Consider the following 21,658-nt stretch of genomic DNA (forward strand, 5'->3'; position numbering starts at 1 on the left):
GTTGCTTCCTAAGTGGACAGTTTGATTTCACAGAAGTTTGATTTACTTGGAGTTATATTGTGTTGTTTAAGAGTTACACCCTTTATGTTTTTGAGCAGTGTATAAATTTCATGCTTCGTCTCCAAAAGGCCAAACTAGAAGGACGGGTCTTGTACGTAAAGATGCAGCCTCCTGTTTCCGGGCAGATTACGCTTTCCTCAGAGATAAATCCCTTCACTCCTTCATTCATGTCTGTTTCTGCTGAGCCCTCCTTCCTGCCTGGCTATCGTCTCGTTTCCCAGCCCCAGCTGGTCCGTGCAGACACCCAGCTCTGTTATTATGACTGCTGTTTGTCCTGACGTGACCTCTCCTGGAGATCATCATGCCCTCTGACAAAGAGCAGCTCTGGGATTGAACCGCCAACCTCTGAGGGCCAGCTGTCTGCTGCAGGGCGTTCGGATACAGAAACTCATGTTCATCACAAGCAGGGGAGACACAGAGCGCTCATTATGACTCTGGGATCTGTATTTCACTCTGCATCTTATTTGGTCTACTGAGGATTATTTGTAGACAATAAATTTTTTCCCCCATTACAAATGTGAGCAAACTTTTGTCGATATCGTGCTAATGTCTAAAAAACCCCAATAATTTAGCCATTTCCATTAAAAACAAACATTAAAATCAATAATGAAAAATGAATAAGTTTGTTCTAGCAATGAATGATAAAGAAACATAATCCTCCTACCGCTTCCTGTCTTCTTCGTTTCCACCAGTAGTAACATCCTGTTGATCATGTGACTCGTGGGGAAAAAGTGTTTTCATTAACCAGATTTCTCAAAACTGGCGTGTTCTCAGTAGATGTATCTTTTGTAAAAATAATTTTTAAAACATAGATGCCTAATCTTGTCACTACAAGACCCGGAGATTCAGAGATCTGGATATTATAACACAAGAAAATATGTCACAATTAAGAAATAAAATTTCATATTTAAGAGAAAGAAAATCTCAATTACAATAAAATCCCAAAATTATGAGAGAAAATCTTGTAACTACGACATAAGATATCGTAAAAATGACAAAATATATTATGGGAAAAAAATTCATAATTACGGGAAAAGATTTAAAAACTACAACAAAATACGTTCTATTTGTGAGACTTCATAACGAGAACAAAAATCATAATTTTAAGATGTAAAATTACAAGGTAAGATTTCCAGATTATGAGAAAAAAGCTCATAATTACAATAAAATATAATTTTGATTATATAAAATATAATTATGAGATAAGATAACATAATTATGGGCTGCACAGTGGGGCAGTTGGTAGAGTTGTTGCCTTGCAGCAAGAAGGTTCTGGGTTCGATTCCCGGCCCCGGTCTTTCTGCATGGAGTTTGCATGTTCTCCCTGTGCATGTGTGGGTTTTCTCCGGGTACTCCGGTTTCCTCCCACAGTCCAAAAACATGACTGTCAGGTTAATTGGTCTGTCTAAATTGTCCCTAGGTGTGTGTGTGCATGGTTGTGTGTCCTGTGTGTCTCTGTGTTGCCCTGCGACAGACTGGCGACCTGTCCAGGTGACCCCGCCTCTCGCCCAGAACGTTGGCTGGAGAGGAACCAGCAACCCTCCCGACCCCACTGAGGGACAAGGGTGTAAGAAAATGGATGGATGGATGGATTTCATAATTGCAAGAAAAGCGTTAATAACTACGTGAAAATTTCATGAAATCACCTTAAAACTGCGTGATCAGTGTCCAGTGTTGAGCGTTTGGTCGCCTTCCTGCAGGTTTCCAACCTTCAACCGTTTGAAATTCCGACATCTTACGAGTAGGAAAATGACTTATGAGCCATGAATGCATCAGCCGTCTAGTCAAAGTTTCACGCAGCTTTGTGCAGCAGAAACTTGTGTTGCGTTCAGCGCCAACAAATCTCCAGTCGTGCCAATTAATGGCCTGAATCCAGATCTTTTCAGACCGGTGTGAACCGGTCCGATTGTTAAACAGTTGACATCTTTTCTCTAAAACAGCATTTTTGTCATTTTAGACTCAGAGCTCTAATTTGTCAGACTTTTTTTTTCCACAGAAATTTGCAGATGTTTGGCCGTGCCGCAGATCATTTCCATGATTTATTCTCATACTGGAGCCATTTTCTCTTTTTAATCCCAGCATGATAAAAAAAAAGTTTACATTTTCTCTGCTCAGCAGGGACACAAAGGACATGTCAGATAAAATAAAAGCAGCAACATTGATTTGGAAAACAAGACAGAGCCAAAGCCATTGATTTGAAAATCCAGTATTAATGACTTTGCTGAGCATGAAGCGCATAGTGCTGCAGAATCAAACCTCACAAAGCAAACAAAGCTCAGCCGATTTTGATCAATAAGATAAACGAGATCCACACGTTAGTAGTAAAAAAAATAAAATCAACTGAGCTGTGGAGCTGTTTCCATACAGAAAATATATTAAAAAATCTAAAATATTAAAGCTTTAAAATCATAATTCTAATTCTGTGTCGATCTCTGTCCAAATAACCAAATATTCTTAGTTGTATGTGGATGAAGCTGTTAGTACATGAAAATAATTACTTAACTGTTTCTTCTTTGTTATCCGATTTGTAAACCTGCATTTTATCCACACTGAAAATTTGACCCAAATGTATTCGGTAGGTTTGAGCTTTAAGAGTCAATTCGCCTGATGGTCCATGAAACGTTTATTTCAATTCCAAGAAAAAAAGTCAATTTTTAGAAATAATCAGAATTCTGAAATAAGCAAATAAAGAATTCGGTTAAAATGTCGTAATTCTGAGATTAAATTATAATACTGAGAGAAAGTCCAAATTCTGACAAAATCGTAAATCTGAGAAAACTCGTAAATTTGGGACTAAAGTCAGAATAATGAGAAAAATATATTTTTTGGCCCTAATCATCTTCCGTACATCCCAGCCGCTATTCTGCAGTGCAGCGGTCATTTTTGGCATGTTTTATGCAAACATGTCGCGGTGTGAGTGTGGTTTGCGGCGGTTTCCTGCGGATCACGGTAGTTTCCTGCCGCCTGATGCTGCTGCGGGGGGCGGCCATGTTGGCGAGGATGAGGCAGAGGAGGAGTGAAGGTGGGGGTTTCGGCCGGAGAAGCTCATTCATCAAGTCATTACGGGAGGTGGCTCCTGCGGTATTTCAGCCTGTCCATCAGCGGCGGAGGGAGAGGAGGAGAATCCCAGAGGAGGAGCGGCGCGCGGCGGTCCTTCCTCCATCTTTCTTCCTCCCCCCGCCGTCGGAGGATCGCACTCTCCCTCCCGTCTGACAGCTCACCTTCTGACTGCCATTACTCCCCCTTCTTCTTCTCCTCCATCACACTGACTTCCACTTTATCTGCCCCTCTATTACATCTCCCATCCTCTTCCAATTCTCCATCGCCTTCACACACACACACACACACACACACACACACACACACACACACACACACACTCCATACTTCCCTCACTCTCCGGTTTTTACATTTCTCCCGGGAGGCAGCCCTTGACTCTCAGATGTCCCTTGCATGCCAAAAATTACTATTGACATTTCAATTCGGTGGTTTTTCTCTCTGCTGATGCCGTATAGCAGGAGGACATTTACATGTCAATGGGCCAGACAAAAGAGAGGCAGAGCGCGATGCTTCCTCCAACACTGCAGCACAAAACCGGCTGCTTTTCTGGTGACGAAGGGGTTTCATGTGTTATCTATTAAATTAAATTATTTATCTTAAGAAATCATTAGGGGCTTTGTTGAAGTTTTGTGCTATTTAAAGAGAAAAAGCAAAGGCATTTTAACACAATTTCATCTTTCTACTTCACATGTGACGAACTCAAGGCCCAGGTGCCAAACAGGACAACAGGTATGATGAGAGTACGTTTGCAAGCCTAATTGGTTTCCAACATGAGTACGGAAGACAATTAGGGCCACTAAGAGAAAGAATTCTGGCGTTAAATGTCAGAATTCTAAAATTCTGAATTTAATCCTCTGAGATCAAAAGCCAGAATTCTGAGAAGAAAAGTTAAAATTCGTTTAGAGTTTTCAGTGGCCCTATTCTTCTTCCGTACATGAGCCTTTATATGAGACATCTTCTGCAGGGACGGAAAGGAGTACAGCAACTTCTCCACTGAAACAATTAATCGGATCAAGCATGATTAATCAATAATTGAAAAGATCACCAAAACTAATTTAGTAATTGATTAATCATTTACTGGTGTGTAGAGACTGAAAAAAGGCAATATGCTGAAACAACGACAATCAAAGCAGTAATTAAGCTAAAAATGTAAAAAAAATTTTTATATTTTTGCATTTAGGAGGAAAACACTCAGAGTTGTAGTTTTATTTTCACCTGGTTCAAATTGTGTTAAAAAGAAGAAGAAAAATTAAGCACCTTTTGCCATCGCTGTTAGAAATACTTTATAGCTGCAGAATCGTTCACTTAAGGAATGCTACGTTGTTGTACTTATGGAATAAATGTTTACTTTTCATTTTAAAAAACTAATTGAATTATTTATTTTGATTTTTAATGTATTCCTAATGTATAAAATAAGTACAAGCGGTTAAAAATCTGATTAATCACAACAATTAATCATCAGAACAAACAATTAATCATCCAATAAATAATTAATCGTCAGAATAAATGAATAATCGTCAGTATAAATGATTAATCGTCAGAATAAACTAAAATAATCTCTGGTTGCAGCTCTAAGTTAACAACAAATCATGGAGTTTCTGGATTATACACACTTGTTTTAGGACACCGATATTCCCAGAAACCTCACAGTTGTCTCCTCACACCTTAAGCAAGAGGAAACTTTTGCGCTCCATGCGTCCTGTGGCTGCTTTAATCATATAAATAACCAGAAAATGTGGTGTGTTTATGCATGCAAAGGCTTGAATTTTCATGTTTATTTGTGTGCACAGACTCCTGGGTGCATTTTTCATGCTGGAAGGTTTTTCCAGACATGCATCTTCATTTGTAAAACCCTGTGAGGTATCCCCACCCGACGGGTCCCAAGGCTCACGGCTCGCTGTGATTATCCTAACGGAGATGCATTGCATATGTAAATGCGACGTTTCTGAGAGAGCGAGTGGAGGAGGAAAAATAAAAAAGTCCTTCAGCATTGATCTGCTCTTCTGCATTTAATCTGGGTTAAGTGTTCAGCTTCCATTAGGGCCAAATTCATGCAGGGGTTTTATAATTACGCCAGAGTCAATCTGCATTACTCCTTAGCGCTATCGAACAGCTGCTTACTTTAATAAAAACATGCGTCAGATTCTGGGGACAACAACTCCTGCGCACGCATTTGTGTGTCTCTGCTGTGCGTATTTTTGTGTTTGTGCATAATTTGAATCAATACGCGCAGGAAGGAGGCATTAAAGAGTCGAAAAAATGTTCCGTCGGCTCCACAGTCCTTTCAATCAGCGCAACAAACAACTCTTTCAACATTTGTCTCCTTCCTCCCCCAGGACATGATTCCTCTCCTCTCTCTGCCTACTGAGGACCATCAAGTCTGTTGCTTCTCCCTGTTGCCCTACTTTCATCATTTTTAGAGGTTTTTTTTCTCCTTCCAATGAGCTTTCAAGTCTGACCTCTGCAGCCCTGGAAAAGGACTGCTGCGGGTAACAAAGACCACCAACCAATCTGGGTTTGTCTGAGTGGCCTTGGGTGTGTGCGTCTCATTCTTAATGAGGTTAAAAATAAAGCCTGAACAGATTTGAGGTAGTTGGTAAGAAGACCTTGCATGTGGAAAGCTCAAACGTGTTCGAAACATTGCCAAACGCAAAAGATGATTAATTCTGAGTTGACCCATTCATTTGCTTTATTGGCTTGAATCTCGCATGAGAAGGGAAGCACATCTCTTACTCTGCAAAAATACTAAATGTTACCAAGTTGTTTTGGTCTACTTCCTACCATGGATGTCTTAATACATTTGAAATAAGACAAAACTAACTTACAAGTTACTTTTCAGCAAGATAAATGAGCTTGTTTTAAGTCAATAAATCTTTAATATTGACTAAATATAAAAATTCTAGTTAAGCTGGTAGATTATTTCATTTATAACAAGATGAAAATGTGTTGCTCAAAATTACCTAGTACTTTTTCATCATATTATAGTCAGTAGCATGTATTTTATAGCACAACCGATAAACTGTTACCTTCAGTTGTTTAAAAAATGCTTTATGTATCAAATAGAAAATTCTAAGAAATTTGACTTTGTAATTTAAAGCCTTGAAACTGATCCTCCGTCTCTGAACAACAAAGCTTCTCTATTAATCTCTATTAACCCTTTAGCGATGTTTTTACCAGTTCAGAAGAAGCTCAGCCGATGCTCAGTTCCACCAGGTGTTTGCTAATTGCTGCTGGCTAGTCTGAAGGAGCTGAGTGAAGCTACTCTGAGACTGAAGCTTGGAAACTGCAGCTTGGAGGAGGAGCTTCGTCCTCGAAGGCGGAGCCAGGTCCAACCAGGTATTTTGAACAGCTGAATGGTTGCTATGGAGATTAAATGATTTCTCAGACATGCATGAATCTAGGCAACATTTCAGGTTTGTCTTTGATGAAAGAAAAACATTAAACATTAAAACAAACATTAAAACATGATGTAAAGTTCAAGTTACATTTACAGTATGCTTCCGCTTTAAGAAATTATTACCTTAAAACAAGCTCCTCTTTCTTGGTCAAGAATAAAAAATATTAAAGTCTGTCTTCAGTGTTTTTTTTTAGTGGCCCTATTCTTCTTCCGTAGAACACAATTTATTTCTTGCACTATTGACACATTTACTTGTTGCATTAATTTAATGATGGAGATTCTGTTTAAATTTTTTGGAAATGTGGACGAAAACCCAAAAACACAAATACGGGTCGACATGTTCGACAACAAACTTTTAATCCAGTGGTCCCCAAGCTACGGCCCGCGGGCCGGATCCGGCCCGCCTCCACATTTGGTCCGGCCCCCTGAACAATACCAGAGAGCATTCAGATTTTTTTTCATATATTGTATTTTCTGGTTTATATGTGGATTTTTCTTCAACCACCAGGGGGCTCTTTAGCAGGAAGTGTGTCCTGTAAACTGGGTGTTTTGTTTTGCGTGGCGCATTGCTGCCATCTGTTGGACTTTTATGTTATCAGTACGGTTGTTTGCTAGCGGTCGAGCAGATGAACACACGTGTTTGTTATGAACGCCTTGAAGCAATGCCTGTAAGCAGCAGCTTATACTTCAAAACGAGCCATTATGTTAACATATGAGGAATTCATATGTTAAAGATTCCCTCAATGGAATATATACTAGTCAGTCCCAGTGACCGTTTCACTAACGGTTTTTGCCCATGTGCTTTCTGGGTAAAAATCAATCGAGAAACGACCTGCACCCCCCCCAACAATTTCAGGCAGCGCAGGTGATAAACGTGCAACACCTTTTCTGTTACAAACTGACTTTGGCCCCCCACCAGAGAAGGGAAAAGTTATGTGGCCCTCACTGGAAACTGTTTGGGGACCACTGCTTCAATCTGATCAGCTGCATTTCCTCTGAAGACACAAAGTTTCACAGAAATCTCTCAAAACGTCGTTGAACTCCAACACTGAACCAGTTTTACCCAGCAGACCCTTCACGTTCTCCCCAGCCTATTTCCATCTTTGAAACATCTCACTTCCCCCTTTCATCACCAGGAGTTTGCGCTCTCTCTTCTCCTTGCATCTGTGTAATCTCAAAGAAAGTCAGCCACATTCGCCTCGCACGAGAAGCGCCTAAATATGCATGAACACACCTCCCGTCCCGTCCCCCGTCAGAACTCCTCTGCCTTGCCAGAACAACTCTAAAACCCCGAGGGCGGCTCTGGAGCTCGTAATCCGTTCGGATAAGAGAATTGACATCATGAAAAACTGAAATTATACATGTTTTGGACTTCAAAGTGTGTTCCCTTCAAGAACGCGTTCAGACAAGAGCAGTTTGATCACAAAACTTTGAAGCGTGTGATCAAACTGAATCCAGCTGACCACCAACGTGCTTATTACATCCCCAAGATGAGACAAATACACTGAAGCAAGGGGATGTTATGAAAGAAATAAACTACTTAAGATTATGTATTATTCTCTCTTACAGGTTTAAGCTTCAGTGAAAGAAGTTGATGCATTTACAAACATGAACTTGGGAGTATTTTTTAATGAGAAATCCTAAAGTGGGGGTGGTACGGAAGGAGATTAGGGCCAATCTTACTTACTTTCTGATGACAAAGAACCTTAAAATTACTTGTAGATGAATGCATAACATTTCACAAATAGACATGTTGCAGTGTGACATCACACACGCAAGATCAGCGTCCTGCTGGAGGGAAAAATGCTGCTCACTGACGATGACTACCATCGGTTTTAGCTGTTAAGTTGTCAACATAATGCACTACATCTTAAATGTGACATAAGAAAAACACGGATGCACTGCTTTGCTACTAATCGCCAATACTACGACATGATAACAAGGTCAGGAATAAGTTTTAATTAAAAAAGAAATATAGAGTAAGTCAGTTATGCTAGGTTGACTATGACAACATTAACATGTAGATGTGCTGCAGAATTTGGTTTTTGATTCAGTTAAATTAAGAAAAACGCGACACACACACACATCGACTCAGTAGAGCAGGTCTTTAAATTAGCTAATCTACCACCGCTGTGTTAGCTTAGCAAATAGCAATGGTAGCTAATCTACCACCGCTGTGTTAGCTTAGCAAATAGCAATGGTAGCTAATCTACCACTGCTGTGTTAGCCTAGCTAATAGCAATGGTAGCTAATCTACCACTGCTGTGTTAGCCTAGCTAATAGCAATGGTAGCTAATCTACCACAGCTGAGTCTGAGTTAGCTTAACTAATAGCAATGGTAGCTAATCTACCACCGATGAGTCTGAGTTAGCTTAGCTAATAGCAATGGTAGCTAATCTACCACCGCTGTGTTAGCCTAGCTAATAGCAATGGTATCTAATCTACCACTGCTGAGTCTGAGTTAGCTTAGCTAATAGCAACGGTAGCTAATCTACCACCGCTGCGTTAGTTTAACTAATAGCAATGGTAGCTAATCTACCACCGCTGCGTTAGTTTAACTAATAGCAATGGTAGCTAATCTACCACCGCTGTGTTAGCTTAGCTAATAGCAACAGTAGCTAATCTACCACAGCGATCACTTATTAATAATGGAAAAATAAGCATCAAGCCTGAAAACATAAAGCTAACGGACTGAATGTTCTGTTCTTGTGTGGGAAATGTTTGTGTTTTGGTGTTGAATAAAGATTCTTTTAGTGGTGTTGTTGTCAGTTGCTATGGCAACATGTCTGCTCATAGCTGTAGCCGACATGGAGCAAGAAAAAGAGGTTTTGAGTTGTTGTTCAACAGTTAGTCTGTGTTATTTTTCCCTTTGTTGAGGCGCACTGCACTGAATTAATAATACCTTCATCTCCAGGTTTCATTTAGTTAATTGTTCTACCGCGGCAGCGTGGCTATGAATGGCATGTAAAGGAATCGTCTTTTTACCCTCCAGCGTTGCAAACGTGCGTGAAATTTCCACATGTAAACAATAACATGCAACGTGTCTATACTGGCAAATAATCAGTATCATGGCAATATCATAAATCAGAATGTTGCTCTATTTGTTGAATTTCAGGGTCACTGAGGTCTCCCCGGCTCTTTTGATGGATCTTGCTTTGCTCCAAATCCAGTGAGGAAATTCAATCCATGTAGTGAATTATGGATCTAATATGCGAGCCCCCACCTGGCAGGTTGGTTTGGCTGAACATGAAGCATCACCCTACAGTTATTGCCTCCTTCACATCGGACTCAGGCTGCAACACAAAATCAAGAAATCCGCCAGAACATGAAGAGTCTCTGCATAATCTTGGATAGGTTTTATTTTATGTGTGAAAGAGAACAACAGTTAACTGTAAGATTGAGATTATGGAGGTCTATTATTAAGATGGCAGCATGTGTTTGGAGGATGGTTGCACATGCAGCTTTAGCTCATCTAAAACATGCAGCAAGCTTACAAAGTTGTATTTTGCATGTTTTTGTGCTTCCTTTTGGGATTTAACTGCTTCTAAAAACAGACAAATGCTTAAAAAAACCCACCTAGCTGTCTGGAAAATGAGCCATTTCAAAAACCTCCCAATTCCAGGAGTACTGCCCCGTTACCTAGCAACCCAATCTGAGCTCCAGAATATTTGGTCAGCTGGTTTTACCGCTGTATGCGCTGTACAATGGCTGCTGGAATAAAGACAAATGTTTTGTTGTTGACTTACCATCCAGAAACCACTTGCTGTATACTTGTTGGCTGTGCCCCACTTATGTTTTTCAAAGATGTACGATTCAATAATTGCACATCTGATTGCATCCATTCTCACATGCAAGTGTAAACATTAACAGCAGCTTATTTGGATTTAAAGTGACAAGAGGCTCTAAAGCAGCTCTTTCTGAAACAAGCTCACAATATGTTGAAATAAAACTGATATTTTTCACTCATATTTAGTACTTTTTCATCAATATCAATAGTAATTATCAGCTCTAAACAAGCAGCTATATCTTGCTAAAAAGTTACTTGTAAGTTAGTTTTGTCTTATTTCAAGTGTACAGAGGTATTTTCACTAGAAACTGGACCACAAATCCTTGGTAAGAGTTTGTGTTTTTGCGGTTTAATGTTAAATCTATGAATTTTAGACTTTAAAATTTCTGTCCTCTTGATATTCAAGAATAAATTTTGGTTTTCTGCAGATTTAAATAATTTGCTTGTTCAAAGTTTATCAAAAGGCAGTTTTACAGATATTTGCCTCCTGGCTTCAGCTTTAATCTGATTTACTGAATTCAGCAAACAAATCAGTTTGAGAAATAAAAATATTGACAAGCCAAGAAACAAAAGCAAGCCGATATTAAAATGAATTTTTATCCTTCAAAAATCAAAGAAGGGATTTGAGGCAGGAGCCTCAGCGGAGAACTTCAACCTTTTACATCAGGAACAACAGGAGCAATTACTTTCCTTCCTGCAATGCATTTTTATTTTTAACTATCTTATCCCCTTTGTTTCTTCAGGTTAGATTGCTAAGGCTAATTAGTGAGTCGCATAGCAACAGGAACAATGATGAATGCTCCTTCAGCTCTTTGAGCTGCTGTTCGCTCTGTTGCTGGTGAACCTTGTGAAGCTTAGAGAACGAGTCGAAGAAAAGAAGAAAAAAAAAAACACCCTCCAATCAAATCAGCCATCATTAAGGTCGTAACAGCGTCTTCCCATTACCCACCGGCTCTTATGAAATCTGTGATGAATGTTGCCTTCATTCATTTGGATCTATATAGCTCCTGAATCTCTCTCTTCATCTATTTTTCCTGACATCCACAGTGTCGCAGTAATTACCCGAGATTTAATTAGTCAGAGAACAAAGGCAATTTGACCTTCTCCGCAGGTCCAGAAAAATGGGATTTCCATGGCGCACATCATCCGACGCTACGGAGATGTCACTTTTTCCAACCAGAAGGTTTTCCTCTGTAAGTTAACCTATACCCACCATCAAAACGGCCTTTTACCATTTTTTTTGTTGCGTCAATTTTGCTGACTTTCAATGATTTCCAAAGGAGAAAAAGGGAAATTCCTGTTATCGCCTGAATGCTTTGAAATGGAGTAATTACTTAAAAAATAAAACTCAGTTCATTTGAGAAGAGCACACATATCGATGAATCTCAGCTGCAGCACCAAAGAGAAACAACTTACCAAATTTCATAAAAATAAACTCCATAAAAGATATCTAAGGCTTTACTTTGATTTAAAATGTCATAAAACTAGGACTGAAATGATTAATCGTGATTAATTGATCGTTGAAATTAATGGACAACTAATTTAGTCAACAATTAATTGGTAGCTGGAGCATACAAACAAAAAAAAAAAAAAAGTTTGTCGTGAAGAAGAACAGCTAATTAACTCAGGGGGTTTTTAACTGTAAACTATTACCAGCACCAAAAAAAAAACAACTTACCAAATTTCATTAAAATAAACTAAATATCTAAATATTTATTTTGATTGAAAATGTCTTACAACAACTGGAGCTGAATCGATTAATCGTGATTAATCGATTATCAAAATAACCGTCAACTAATTTAGGAATTGATTAATCGTTAACTGGAGTATACAGAATCAAAAAAAGCCAGTTTGGTGAAAAAAAAACATCATTCAGAGCAGTAATTTAAAAAAAATCTTTGGTCACCTAGCAACAACATGTTGAGTAGCTTGCTGTTGCTAGGTAGCAGTTTAAGGTTTCGCTACTGTGCCTCAAAACTGCTTAAAATTTTAAAACAACGAAATGGAGTGAAAACTGTAGATAACACAGTAAAGATCTTGCCACCATTTTGATATTTCAGATATTTAAAACCAAAAACCTATCAATAATTATCAATAGACTGATATGAAACGATTATATCGTGACAAGTTTTTCAGCCATATTGTCCAGTCCTACTTCCACTGTATCTGCAAGTAACATACTGGACGCTTGTAGCTACTCCACACAACTTTTAATTGGTGAAAAAATATGCATGGAAGAAAATAAATGTGTGATTTTCTCCAACTGGTGCCTCACTCCTGAAAAACAACAAAGATTCTAGTAAAACTAAATAGCATTTATGAGAGTTTGTTTTTTCTTCTAAGAAGTCAAAAGGTTTTCTCTTAGCGTTGACTTCTTGATAATCAGACAAACAAAAACTTTGTTTATTTCACTCGATGAAAGCCATTGAAGGCTTTGATATTTTCTGTTTTTGAAATCCTCCGTGTAGCTCTGTTGAGAAAAAAAAAGAGTGCCTGATTGAAAAAAAGAAAAGAAAACGGTGACACAGAGGTTATCGTACTCAATTAAGCCTCCAAAGCGGAGACGGAGCGGGCCTTTGTCGCGATGCGGCGGCGCGGCCGAGGGCGAGGTGATGTCTCCAGTCGAGTGTCTGCTGTTAACTTTCAGGGCAAACGCAGTTGACACTGTGTGCCAACAACAACAGCTGTGCTGCGTCTCAGCGCGTTTCAGTCCGCGGGTTTCTGTGTGTGCGCGAGTCGCTGCAGCTAGAGAAGGAAGAAACGCTGGCGCCAGCTGATTGGTTTCACAGAACAGAAGACGACAAAAAAATATGCCATTAGATCCTTTAGGCTGTTCAGTAAACTGAATTCCTGATTTTATTTGCAGTGGAGAAAAGAAATTGGTCAATGTCAAGGAAAGGATGTTTGAAATAAAGCTTGTGAAACGACTTTGGCTTTACTTGTCTTCATTTTTACAAGAGTAGCAGCTTTAATTAAAAGTTTTGTTTGGTTTCTCGGATAATTCAGCGCTCAATTCTTGTTAAAATGACCCTCAGACTCAAACATAATTATATTCATCTAAAGATTTTTCAAAGTAGCACTTGTAAATTTAACCTTTTTAATCCTTTATAATGTGATTTGTATTCCTAGTTTTCCACCAGTTTAAAAACGTGACTAAAATGTTCGGCACTATCGGTAAGTAAAACTTTAACTTCAATAGAGAAACTGTTGCTGGCAATCAATCTGAGAAGGAATAAGAGGCCACAATCAAACTATTTGAAATATTATTCTACTCAAGTAAGAGTAAAGTAAGAGTGAAAAAGGAAATGCTGGAAGATATGGCATTTCATACAAGTTATCGATAATTGTCAATATCAATAGGTATTGATTAGTTTTTTGCTTTAAGTATCTGTAATAGTTCCGCAAATGGTAGTGATGTAACCTTTCCCGTTTTATCCACAGTTTTCATTCCACACCATTGTTTTTTATTTTTAAACAGCTGGAAGGCGAAACCTTAAACTGCTGCTGCGCAAGTTACCCAGCAAGCTGTTGCTAGGTAACCAAGGAATGAATGAGTTGCTAGGTAAACAAGGAACGAATGAGTTGCTAGGTAAACAAGGAACGAATGAGTTGCTAGGTAAACAAGGAACGAATGAGTTGCTAGGTAACCAAGGAACGAATGAGTTGCTAGGTAACCAAGGAATGAATGAGTTGCTAGGTAACCAAGGAATGAATGAGTTGCTAGGTAACCAAGGAATGAATGAGTTCCTAGGCAGTGAGTTAGTTGAAAACACCAACCCTGCTTAGCTAGCAGTGAAAGGTTGAGCGAGTCTTGAGACTATCGATACTGATCACGTGTCTATTGCTACTGATTTATATTATTCAGCCCTGATTACAAAATAAAATCAGGCAAAAGAAACATTGTTCCATCTCACTTTCTTTCAGTATAAAACTTAAGGAACTAACAAAAACTGCAGGTCTGTGTCTTTGTCTGGTAAGTCAAGCTTGTGATTTATTCAGTGAAGTTACTTGCTTGCTGTGTTTCCGTAAAATTGTGCTAATTGGAATTACGGAAAAAAGATTTGCTAAACAAGGAACGAATGAGTTGCTAGGTAACCAAGGAACGAATGAGTTGCTAGGTAACCAAGGAACGAATGAGTTGCTTTTTCCACATAATGTAACCGGTAGTGTTTATGATAAAAAAATAATAATAATTATGTGATCGGTATCGGTGATCGGCCCCTCATGGGTGATCGGAATCGGTATCGGCAGGAAAAAACCTGATTGGCACATCTCTACTATTAACCAATTAATTAGTTGATGAGTAGGCTATTTCAATAAACGATTAATCACGATTAATCATAATTGATCTGCTTAATTCAATTAATCGTATCTCCTAAATTGGTGCAAATCCTGAATTTCGCCATTTATTCACCTTTTCTAGTGGAAGATGTGACATTTTTTGCATCAGACCACACAGAAGTGCCTCCATGCAACTCCGACTCCATGGTTTATTCATTGTGAGCTTTTAGCATCCAGCTGGGTCTTCTCTGTGGAGTCACTTCATATCGCAGGCTGGGAAACCGTTTTTCCCCCCTCAAATTAGGTTTCCTCCAACCCTGCTGACCCTCTCGCCACTGCAGTCGGGATCCCGGTTGCTCCCCAACCTTAAAGCGCCCCATATGGCAACAAACATCTCCCGCTCAGGGAATTCTTCATTTCTATTAATACGCGCTGCTTAATAAAGGGGCTCAATTGAATTAATCAGCTTGGAGACATTAATCAGACATTAATGAAGTATTAACCTCTGCACTGCGCGGCTGTTCCCTGTTGTCTGCCTGCCGGTTTACATCTCGGCTCCCATCGACCCGCTTCTCCGAAGGTCTGCTGGTTTTCTGTGAGCTAACATTAAATATGAAATGGGCTCTTGCATTTATTTGTCCAACGACAAGCGAAAAAAAACTGTAAATAGCCGAGATTCCTATTCCAAATGCAACGCTCCTTCATGCAGCTGCAGAAATCTCAGTCTCGGCCTTGGAGAGTGAGAAATTCACACCCAAACGTCCACTTTCTACTCCTAAATTATTATATTTTCAGATTATTTTGAACGTTAAATTCCGTCAAAAGAAAAGCCAGAAGTGGATCTTGAGTTGTGTACGATCTCAAACCCAAATTATAAGCTACATAAGTCGATTTGCTTTTTGAAAGTGTTAATTATGGCTGGAATTAAGAGCGGCGTTGAGGGTCGGGGGCTTTTCAAGGAGCAGAAGACGATGTTATGAGAGGTATGAAGGATGTTTCTGTGCTTCAAAGGAGTAACAGGGAGGTAATTAAAACAAGAAAATACTTCACCTCTTTTAGCTCTTCTTCCTTAAATCAAGGCTAGCAGGCAGCGCATCATTGGCAGCAAGTAATTTGGTCTAATGGATTTAATGAACGCTGGAAAACGGAGGAAAATTCACCTGAAAACAGAAACATTTGGATTCAATAAATGCATTTGCAGTTACCATATAATTGTGCAAATTGATAATTTTGAAAAATTAGCTAAATTTGTTTTTCAAATTTATTAGCTAAATCCACATAATCAACATCAGGATGTTACTATTGATGGAAACCGTGAAGACGACGACGACAGGAAGTAGTTGTAGGATGTTTTTTAATGACTTGTGAAAATACAGTAATTGCAAAACAATGTTTTGTTGACATTAGCGGAATATTGGGAAGGTTTTCCACACCATATATCTGTAATGAAAACACGAAAACTAAAAAAAATTTGTTTTTCCGATGAGTTTTGGCACTAGGGTGGCGTAGTTAGTCTTTTTCTTTGGTAAATTGGTTTATTTCACAAAACTGCAATGGAAACACTTTTATTGCATCACACATCACATGATAAACAACCGGATGTTACTGCTGACGAAAACTACAAAGATGACGACAACAGGAAGTAGATGGAGGATGTTTTTAACGACTTCACATGTGATTTTGTGTTTCAAACTCTGATTTGGACCAAAAAAATCAAACTCTGGTCCGCCTACAAACCAGTCAAAATGAACGCTCAGATTATTTAGTAATTTGCATTAATTAAGCAATCATCTCCTCTGATTCCTTATAGATATTCATCTTCTATTTACTTATTTTTTTCTCCTCTTCTACAAAGTTAAAACTTTCTCCATGAGGACAGAAACTCCACGGTGTGTGAGGCGTATTGATTGTCCGTTTACAGTGTTCTTGATTAGCGAGTAACGCAACAACAGCAGCTAATAACTGTAATCACCGTAATTTTCTAAAACTCCACACAATTAATCAATAAGGTGCTTCGAAAACGACGGAGAGAGAGAAAGACGGAGGAGAGCGAAAATCAGGAAGGAGGTAAATTATATACCATTAGACAAATGTAGCTTTTGTCTCGGCGGCGATGCAAAGCAACAACGGAGGTACTAATCATCCGCAGTCACTCAGCAGATCCACTTGTGATAATCATGTATTGTTATGGAGGTCGGAGGGGGTCAACTCTCCCCCGGTTCAATCAGCTCAGAGAGATTCTTTCAACGCAGAATGGCCTCATCAATCCCGTCTGCAGGGGACATAATTAACTGGGAAAAATAATTAGCCGGGGAACTTTAGATCCAGTTTAATCAAGTTTTACATTTAAAGCTGAGAGAGAGGAGAGCACTGCAAAAACACAAAATCTTACCAAGTGTTTTAGATCTATTTTCTATCGCAAATATATTACTTGTTGAAATATGGCAAATGTAACTTATGAGTAGCTTTTAGCGAGATATAGAAGCTCGTTTTAAGAAAAATAATCCCTTAATATTACGTCCACCGCCAGAAAAATTCTCTTAAAACATTTTTCCCGTTTATAAGTGAAATAATCTGGAAGTACTTTTTCATCATGATTAAAGGATTATTCGCTTAAAACAAGCTCCTATATTGTCCTCAAAAGTTAGGTTTAAGTTAGTTTTTCTTATTTCAAGTGTCCTAAGATATTACTTGCATTTGCAGTAGAAACTAGACCAAAAAAACTTGGTAAGATTTGCAGTGTTTCATGCACAAAAATGCATGAAACACTGCAAAAATGAGAATAGCATACCAAGTATTTTTGTCTAGTTTCTACTGCAAATATCTTAGTTCACTTGAAACAAAACAAAACTAACTTTTTAGTAAGATAGAAGTAATGAATTTCTTAATATTGATAAAAAAAAGTTCCACTTTCAGTTAACTAGTATAAAGTCAGAATAATATAAGAATAATGGTATAATGTTTAATTATTTTTTTATTTTCTTAGCGTTAACACTCCGTGTTCAAAAATAATAAGGAATGGGTTTAAATATTCACATCTAATTTTATTTTCTATAAAAGTACCATAAAGTTGAAAACAAGCCATTATTTTTGGTAGAAATTCAGAGAATAAATCATGAACAACTGAATCTTCCAGGCTAATTGATGCTACTTCAGGGTTCTGTTGACCATAAGGATGCTAATTAGCTTTAGCCGCCGTTGCCGTGGTGAAGAAGCCGGTCCGAGGTGTGAATGAAGGGGCATTAATTACATTTTTATGTGCTAGCATGTTGCTGCTACTTTAAACTGAAGAATGTGATCATTTCTGTCAGAGTTACATTAAATCTGGAGAGTTTAAAGTTTCGGGTCGCTTGTTAGGACTTCTGGTTGCGTTTCCGTCTCTTCTCTCCGGCAGATAATTGTCCCTGCGCGGGCAGCTGCCGGAGATGTTTGTGTTTGTCGGGTTAGCCTTCGGCTCCGGCTGATGGATGCGGGGCAGGACGCGGTGCCAGCGCCGCCTGCTCTGTTTAGAAGGATTTAATTGCTCACCAGCGGTATTATTGTAATCTGGAGCTCATTTGGCACAAGCAGAGGTGCCATAAATTTATTCTTTCTGTCAAGACTCATGCTTTCCATGCGCTCATCCGCAACTTGTGGGCTCATTTATTGTGTTTTCAGACTAAATATTTGATCAAAGTGGTTCATATTGGTTTGGATTCACAGTTTCTGATCAAAAGGTTACATAGTTTCATCATGGGGAAAACCTTTTTTTTTTAAGTTTGAATGAAGAACTTGGATAATTCTTTAAAGGTGACCTATTATGCTTCCTTCACCAAGTTAGGATACGTCTCTGGTCTATATAAAATAATGTTCATTACGTTTTTTGTACAAAACTATTCTTAGATAATGAGCTTTTTCATCACCCAACTGAAAATGGATGCAAACACAATGCTGTCAGAATTAAGATTCCACCAAGAAAACACAAATTTTGAGATTAACTTCAGAAATTTTCTAGGAAAACCTTGGAAATGTTGGGAGTTTCAAACAGTGAAAATGTGCTAAAAAAAAAAATCTAAAATTTTGACAGTAATCTCAGATGTTTTCTACAAAAAGAACATTTCTGAGCTCCAAATGCTGAAATTTTGCTAGACAAAACTGCAATTTTGAGACTAATCTAAAAAAATGTTCTAGAAAAGAAAAAAATCTGAAATTTAAAAGTGAACATTTTTCAACTTTTGAAAATAAATGGCTGTAAAGAGATGCACAATTATGCAACTGTACATCTTTGATAAGCAGAAGTAGAGCCTCCTGCACAACCATGAAGAACGCAGAAAGTGGTTACTGGCGGTAAGTCAACAACAGAACACTTGTTTGGTCAGCACGTTTGACGTGCTGGAGTTCCGCTTTGGTTGCCAGGTAATGGGCGGAACTCTGCTGGGGTTGCTAGGTAACAGCACAGAGCCTGCAGAGTTGTATGACGGCATATTAGAGCAACTGCAGATAAAAAAAAAGTACATTTCCACCAAAAAAAACCTTAGAAATGTCCTTGTTGTTGTAGTAGTGTCGTAGTATTTAATGTGAGAAAAGATATATTTTATGGTAAAAAAAATAAAATAAAATCTAGAATAATTGTATTACTATGAATTAGTGTCTGTTGGGAGAATTTAACCATAGTAAATGTCAGACAGTTGGGGTTGAATGAGACCTGACTTCATATTTCACATTCAGTCACGGAAAAGAACAAAATGCCTGCTCCCACCCAGACGTATCTCCATATTCGCCGCGTTCCTCAGGTTTCGTTCCTTTCTACCTGTCGCCAGCCCAGATCCTCAAACGCCAAAAATGAAATCAGCTTGAATTACGACGAGGCTCCAGTTCGCACATCAGCACAACATCAAAGCAGCCCAACCAATTAAGTATTCCCCCGAAACGAGAGCAGCATGGCTTCGCCCCACACCCACCAGATCCCCCTGCACATTACCATAATCCAGTCTAATCATATTAACGTCGGCCGCCAATGAACATGGCAGCTTTGACTCTGCCGGGATTGTTGTTCAGACCTAAACACTCAAACCCTGACAGCATAAACCTTTAAATGTAACCCAGTCCTACCAACTTAAATCATGTTGTCTCCTAATCATGTTCAGACGCAAATTAAAACAGTAAATTACATGATTTAAACTGTAACATTGAGATTTAAATGTTCTGAGTTTGCATGGATGTTGGGATTCAATATCTGCAGCGGGAGTAAAGTATAACACTGCAAAAACTCAAAATTTTGGTCTAGTTTCTACTGAAAACATCTCAGTACATTTGAAATTAGACAAAACTAACTTGCAAGTAACAAGTCAATGATTCCTTAATATTGATGAAAAAAATGGTAGTTCCACTGACGAGATTATTTCTCTAACGACATGGGAAAAATGTCTTCTTATAAATGAAATAATTAGCGAGCGGATCTTTTTCATCAATATGAAGAAAGTATTTATTTACAAGGTCGTATATCTTCCTGAAAATTTACTTGCAAATTAGTTTTGTCTTATCCCCCAAGTGTACGAATATATTCGTGAAGTCGGCTGGATTTGCACTCATCTGACAAAAATATGGAAGATCTTGCTCGACTCATTTAATTTCTTTTGCTGTCAGAAGTTAAATTTCACCATAAAACTCAGAAATTTTTAGGTTTATATCAGACATTTTCTAGAAAAAAAAAAGTAGATTTCTGGCTGCAAACACATGGGCAATCATGCAGCTGTACATCTTTGAAAAGCAAAAGTGGAGCCTCCTGCGCAACCAACCAGAATGCAGCAAGTGGTTTCTGATCACTAAACAAAACACGAAACTCTTGTCTTTCCAGCAACTGAATAAATGTGCTGGAGCTCCGTTTTGGTTGCTAGGTAACAGACTCGGCTGGGGTTGCCAATTCAACGTTTCATTTTCCAGACACCAAAAAAGATCAACTTATTTGTAGTGTTTTGCTGAGCAGTTGGGATATTCCTAGAAGCTGTTGAGACCCAAATGAAAGTACAAATACGCAAAATGTTAATTTTACATACCAGATATTGCGCGGCCCAAATCAAGACTGAAATTTTGGTTGCGCAACAGCACAAAATCCCAAACAGCATCAAATCCACAACAGAATGGCACCGAAAAATAGAGAAAAAAAAATAAACATTTTACAACAGTAAGGGATTTCTGACTCAGAGGAACTCCTTTGTCAAAAGAAACGGGACACCCGTTGCTGCAAGGCGGCACAAAACGGAGGGCTGGGGCCAAGTGGAAGAGGCCAAAGGGGAAATTGAAACCTTTCAAAACGGATTAACCCGAGATCCTCCCAACACTCGGAGAATGGGAGTTACTTAAAAGGTGAAGGGGAAGCTAATTCTTCCTTTTCTTTACAACAGGTATTCATGTTCTTATACACTTGAAGTGGAGTGTAATACATGAATACATGGAACATGATTCATTTGTTAAAATTATCACTTTTTTAGGAGAAGCATAAATTCGCTTAGCAAAAATTTTCAACCTAGTCGAGATGGAAAAACTGCAATGAGGCTGATGGAAAATGGCTTCCTGTCTTGAATAAATTTACACTTATGTTTAGAGAAAAGACCAGTTTAATTTAAGGAAATATGGGACACCTTTCATGCAGTTTTTGGCAAGTAGCGCAGCCGAAATGAATGAGTGGAATGAAATTAAATAAAAATAAAGGCTCCTAATGAAGCTGGTCCCAAATTACTTCAAACTACTAAATTTAAAACAGCGGCCATTTTAGTTTCAAACAAACAAGGGTAAACTGAGCTTTGGGGAAAACGTCTGTGACTCTTATTTTGTTGGTGATGAGCTGATTCAGGTTATTAATATGTATAATTTAAGGACCACCAATAGTTGTTTTCCAACCGCAAATAAACTCAAGATGAATGTTTTGACACCGAGCTGAACTGGCGACACCGCTAGCTGATAACCATGGCGCGACAGGATATATAATCGATTCAAAGGCTTTCCCAAATTGATATTCAATTGGAAAAATTAATCAATATTTCTACCTACACCGGTGCGGGAACATGGCGGTAGGCCCAGATAGCTTAGTGCTA

The 21,658-nt window shown here is 38.6% G+C and overlaps 1 long non-coding RNA gene across 1 annotated transcript in view; it reads right to left on the bottom strand.

Annotated features, from left to right (window-relative positions):
- LOC103462915 (uncharacterized) overlaps positions 1-20,763 on the bottom strand; it is a 37,335-nt gene extending 16,572 nt beyond the window's left edge. The window contains exons 1-2 of the long non-coding RNA XR_014087013.1: positions 16,666-20,763; positions 15,636-15,745 (exon numbers count right to left, since the gene is read on the bottom strand). This is a non-coding gene — a long non-coding RNA (uncharacterized LOC103462915). The remainder of the gene's footprint in view (positions 1-15,635; positions 15,746-16,665) is intronic.
- Between the last annotated feature and the right edge of the window lie 895 nt (positions 20,764-21,658).

The sequence above is a fragment of the Poecilia reticulata genome, chromosome 3, assembly GCF_904066995.2.
Source record: "Poecilia reticulata chromosome 3, P_reticulata-male-v2, whole genome shotgun sequence".
NCBI lineage: Eukaryota > Metazoa > Chordata > Actinopteri > Cyprinodontiformes > Poeciliidae > Poecilia > Poecilia reticulata.